The following is a 5,968-nucleotide window of genomic DNA, read 5'->3' as shown; positions in this document are numbered from 1 at the left end:
GTCAGTCCATCTCCTTGAGGGCCTTCCTATTTTTTTCTGCCCTTCTTCTTTGCCAAGCATCATGTCCTCCTCCAGGGGCTGGTCTCTCCTAAGAACATTTCCAGTATATGTAAAATGAAGTGTCACCAACTTTGCCTCTAAGGAGCGCTGTGGTTGTACTTCTTTCAAAAGAGATCTATTTTTCCTTTTAGCCCTCCTTGGTACTTTCAATATTCTTCTCCAGCACTTCAATTCAAATGCATTGAGTTTTCTTCAGTCCTCTTTATTCAATGTCAGAATTTCACATGTCTACAATACCATGACTTGGGTCAGACACGCCTTGATCCTCAAAGTAATATCCTTGCTTCTCAATACTCTAAGGAGGTCTTGTGGAAGATTAGAGTACACATTAATTTATGAATTGGCTGTTATAAAATAACTAAAAGTGTGACAATAAGGAAGAGACTGGTTCTTATCCTCCTTTCAGTAAAATGTATCCACTTGAGGTACGACTTCAGGGCACTTCAACAACCCACACTGCTTTTGATACTTCGTAGAGAAGTTCTACAGATCCTAACTAACGGCTTTAAAGGATATGTAAAAGGTACCATTTTTTGTCAGGATGCTGTGAATTATTTATAGCACAATATTCAAAGATGACTCTCACCACCATCTGACCGCCTCCCCCAAATAAAGGACCTTCTTAGAGTCCAGTTCTTACGCTCAATAGCGTGGCATAATCCAGGGGCAGCTATCAAAACCTCATGGCTGATGGATGCCCTGGGCAGGACGGCGGGAGCCTATGAGTGCAGCGCTAAGAACAACGATTAAGGAAAACAAGACCATCATTCCATTACTGTTACAGCATGGGAACACGTCGTAAAGTAGAGGATGACGAAAGAAATGAGAGTTTTTCAGAGAAATCAATCTCTTCCACAGATGGAAACTGTTTGGAATTTCAAGGAAGTTTTAAGCACAGAGGCAGTGAATGTGAAGGGAGTCAATATTTGAAAAACACTTTCTAGACTATCAGTGCCCGTGACTCCAAGTCACTCGATGGTGGGTCAAGCAGAGCTCGCCAAAACGATTTTGTCAAGGAGAACCTTCTCCACCAAGGAGGAGTATAGGAAGAAAGCAGCCTTGGTGAAGCAGGCTCAAGAGAAAGAAGCCTTTCTTCAGAGGCTACAACTAGTCAAACTATATCGATCAAAGAATGACCTGTTTCGAACGCAGCTGCTGATGAAGAAGTGGGAAACTGTAGCCAGCTGGTGCGCTAGGAGTTGCCGTCAGCTGTGTCGGAAGAGAACCGGAAACTGCCTGACTGAGCTGATAACCGCGATAGGTTAGATGATAAACTGCTCCACTGTAACAGAAGACTTTATAGGTGCTTACTTCATAGTTTTTCCACCCAAGAATTATCTGTGACAAGCAAGTAACAACCTGCTTAAAAGGTGTTTCATATATTCTAAGGGGAAGGTATACACCAACAGGGGGTAGAGGAAGGTACCCTAGGGAGCATCAATTTAGAGTACTCTGTTGCATAACCCCTCATGGTTACTTAAGTGTAAACTAAGTTCTCAAATTTAACATTTTAAAATTTAATATTTGTATAAATTTTCCAAAGAAAACTTGACATTTAAAGAAATGTAATTTTAAATAAAACACCATTATGTTTTAAAAATAAATCGGGCAATTTCTGGAATCCACTGTGATAGTTATTTTACTGTGGCAAATTTGTTTTTATTTCAAATGTTTTTTAAAAAAAAACAACTCATGACTCCATCCTTAGCTTAATAATATCCAAGCCCATTGTCATCAAGTCGATTCCGACTCATAAGAACAAACATTCCAATTCATAGGGTTTCCTCTCAATATCTAATGCACCCGGTAGTTTCATCATTCTCCCAGGGGCACTGGTGGATTTGAACTGCCGCAGCCCCAAGCCTTACTCAGCAGCAAGACCAGGGCTTCTTATAGTTATTATTTATTCACTTTTAACATTTTCTTCATTCCCTGGCCTCCTTTTTTAGAAAACCTCCTTAATAACATCTATTAATGACGCTCTGAAGTAAAGCTCATTTTAATTAAATGGCCATAAAATGTATCTATACATGTGCTTCATATTTTATGGCAATGGGTTTGCTTTTGCGTGGGTTCATTTCTCACTGATTGCTTGATATTACAATGCATGGATATGAAATAAAAAGTTCTGGAAATGAATTAATTTTTTTAGCTAAAACCAAAAAAAAAAAAAGAAAAATGCTGTTGTCAGCCGGCTGCTTTTAAATCACAGAGTAGAAGTGCTGTCCCACAGGGTTTCCAAGGCCATGAACTCCAGACTGTCACATCTTTCTCACCGTAAACATCCAGACTGGCTCCGTTTATACCATTCTGACTGAAAAACTAAAGCCGAGCAAATTGTCTGCTCTGTGGGTGTCCAACCTGTCGAGCCCAGATCAGCCGCAGTGAGGAGCAGACTCTGGGTGGACATTTTAAACAAGTGGGATCAAGATCCTGACTCGTTTCTTGGAAGCTTTGTCCCAGGAACATGGCTTTATGAGTGCATTCCTGAAGACAATAGCGCACGCACGGCAGTGACTACCGAGCGATCAAACTGGTCTGTCCAGTCAAAAAGCAAACACACTGGTTAAGAGCAAAGGTCACGGCAAGGGTTTGTGGGGCTGCTCAGGAGAGACCAGTCACTGGTCTCCTGCTTGGTCAGGAGGAGGAACAGTGAGACATAGGAAAGCTCTCAACGAGTTGGACGACACGGTGACTGAACCAATGGGCGAAGCAGAGGAGCAAAGTGAGGATGGCACAGGACCAGGCTGGTTTGCTCCCTTGTGCGGAGGGTTGCTCCGGGTGGGAGCTGACTCAAGGAGCACTAACAACAACGAAAGACTTAGCTTGTTGACTTCCTGGATCGCCAAAGATGGACAACATCTGCTTTTACGAGAGTGTGTGGAAAAGCGCAAAAACGCCCAAGACAGCTTCCCCAGAGAGCCCTCCACCCTAACAATGCGCCTGCTCGTTCCTCTCACCAAATAAAGGGAGTTTTGTGAACGTTTCCATGGGAAATCATTAATCATCTATTTTATGGTCCTGATTTGGCCCCTTCTTACTTTTCCCCTAATTAAAAAAAATCCTTAAAGAGAACCCCATTTTTCTCTCATTCATAATGTATAAAAAGCTGCTCTGATGTGCCTAAACTCCCAGGATCTTCCATTTTTTAGGGATGGACTAAATGGCTGACATCACCATTTAGAAGTGTCTTGACGTTGGTGTAGTTTAGGATGAGAAATAAAGTTTATAAATTTTATACATTAAAACTTTACATATTAAAACATAGATAATGTTTTAATTCCATTTCCACCAACTTCTTGAAGCCTCCTCATAGAAGTCTTCTAGCGTGAAATGTCCTGCTTAAGTAAAATTTTATGTAATGTATTTGTATATTGGGTCTGTGTACTGGGAACAGGCTTGGTGGTGGGAATGTATTCTAGATTCACTTTACGTCTAGATATTCCCTGTTGGGTAGCTATTTTTGAATAGTGCTTTTATTTTAGCATGTGTTTTCAATACCATAAGTGACTCTACTAAAAGATCTAACTTTCTGGTAGACCTTAGTTTACCAGCTGAAGTAAATCCATTTCAGAAGATGTTCAGGGTATATTAGATTTATTTCTTTTTTGAACTTAATGTTCTTTTAAAATGGATGAAAAAATTAGGCTTTGAATTCCACTATATATGTAACCTGTATTTGTGTGTTAGTCTGGATAGACTAGAGACTAAATCCATGGACACACATATGTGTATGAGGAAGAGGTTTATATACAAGAGCAATTGTACATTAAGAAAACATCCCAATTCAGTCCAGTCCAAGGCCCTAACTCTGATATTAGCCCATATGTCAGATATCAATCTATAAAGGCCTCTTCAGATTCATGAAACACATGCAATGAAGCCAAATGCAGGATGGTCAACAAGCCAGTGGGTAGAAAGTCTTTGGGCCCAGTGGCATTGTAAGCATCTCAGCGCTGGCAGGGGTCTCTCTGTGGCTTCTCTGGCTTCAGAGGTCTGGTTGCATGCATGTAGCTTGTCTGACTCAGGGCACTAGGGTAGTTCCATGTGTCTTGTCAGCTGCAATGTCTCCCAGGGAGTGGCAGAGAGAAAATGTCTCCTGCCTCCAAGGAGAAAGTACCAGATTTCCCAGAATTCTCAGGAGAAGGCCATGCCCACACAGAAGCCTCATTGGCTATCATCTGATTGACAAGCTAGACTCCACCCCTACATCTTAATCCTCAAATTGACAAACGATTACATATCTACCACAAATTGGTACTGCATTTTATTTTAAAACTTTATAACATTGGAGCATTTCAAGCTCAATACCTGTGGGAACATTTTAAAGAATAGTCTTATTATTAACCTCATCACAGAGTTCTGACCTCTGAGTGTCCCCTTTAACTGTGCTGTGCCACACCATGACTGTGATCCTGGGCATCTTGAGACGGAACAAGGCAGACGCAGGTTCCAGGAGAGTAGCCATGAGTATTAGCTATATTCAGTAAGCTCTTTCAAAAACAAATTTTGCCACTGTGATCATCTCTTCATGTTGTACTAAGCCACTTTTGGACAAGATCTCTTAGCAAAATGGAAAAAGCAACTGTGAAATACTGATTTTTGAAACCAGAACATACACAATATTTTTATGCATTGTATGAAATTACCTACTGGTGCACCTTACAATACACACAGAAGACTACAGTTATATGGTACTTTCTGTGTGCAAAGACTCTTTCAATGCATCTATCTACCCAGCTACCACTTGTAGGCATTGCATGGAAGGACTGTTCTATGAGTGCACAGTGATACAGTTGGAAGAACATGGTCTTTGTAAGTTTGACAGCCCAAGCTAGGCTAGGCTGTGACTTGTGACAAGTTGCTTTAACAGCTCTGAGTCTTAGTTTTCTTCACTAAAAATGCATATAACAATATTTACCTAGCAGTTACTGGAATAAATTGTGTAAGTGCCTAGCTGGGTCTGAAACTTAACAAGTAAATAGGATTCCACTTTCTCCCTTCTTTCTATGGTACCAATTAACTATTGTAAAATGTATTCAAATTTTATTTATTGAAGAACAGTCTTAGTCATCTAGTGCAGCAAGAACAGAAACACCACAATGGGACGGCCCCTTTTTTCACAGTTTCAGAAGGTAGACCTCGGAAGTCAGGCTGCCAACGTGGAGAAGGTTTCCTCTCGCGGTCTACTCTGAAGGACGTTCCTTGGGTCTTCTGTGCTTCTGCGCCTGGCTGAACTTTCATGTGGCTCCGCATCTCTCTACCCCCCTCTAACCTCTGCTTGCTTATGCATTCTCTTTTATATTTCAATCAGGGAGCCCTGGTGGCCTAGTGGTTTAAGTAGTGAACTACTAAATGAAAGGTCTGCCGTTGGAAGCCACCAGCTGCGGCATGGCAGACAGATGAGAAGATCTGCTGGCAACAAGATCCACAGTCTCAGAACGCCGCGAAGGCACCTACCTCTACCTTGTCCTGTAGGGTCGCTATGAGGAGGACTCGACTTGGAGCAGTGAGGGATATTTCAAAAGTGATGAACTTCTGGGACCCCGTACGCGGATTCTGCCTCGTTAAGATAACAGACAATCCATTCCCAAGTAGAACGATAGCCCCAGCTATAGATTTAAAACACGTTTTGGGGGTGGCGATGGGGTGCATGCACAATTCAATCCATAACAAGCAATCACCTAAAAGTTTGTTTTTTATCGTTAAATGGTACAGATTAGAAAATTTCTATATAGGAAATGTGAAGTCTTAGTGTAATACAGCTCTTCAAGCTGAACTCTGAGAAGCTTTCCTTCATAGCTTTGGGTCTTTAAACTATCTTTAGCCCTGTTATCAGTGTTTCAGACAGGATCATTTGGATGCAAATTAGCCAGAAAATGAACTCAGTAGAAGTGTTCACTTAGAA

The 5,968-nt window shown here is 41.3% G+C and overlaps 1 pseudogene; it reads left to right on the top strand.

The window, feature by feature from the left end:
* The first annotated feature begins 781 nt into the window (after positions 1–781).
* Positions 782–1,304, top strand: LOC101650791 (annotated as a pseudogene).
* Positions 1,305–5,968: the final 4,664 nt, after the last annotated feature.

Source organism: Echinops telfairi, unplaced genomic scaffold, assembly GCF_000313985.2.
Source record: "Echinops telfairi isolate 266 unplaced genomic scaffold, ASM31398v2 ScPeMD7_9;HRSCAF=40, whole genome shotgun sequence".
NCBI classification, from domain to species: Eukaryota; Metazoa; Chordata; class Mammalia; order Afrosoricida; family Tenrecidae; genus Echinops; species Echinops telfairi.
This window is presented reverse-complemented; position numbering and strand designations above follow the sequence as displayed.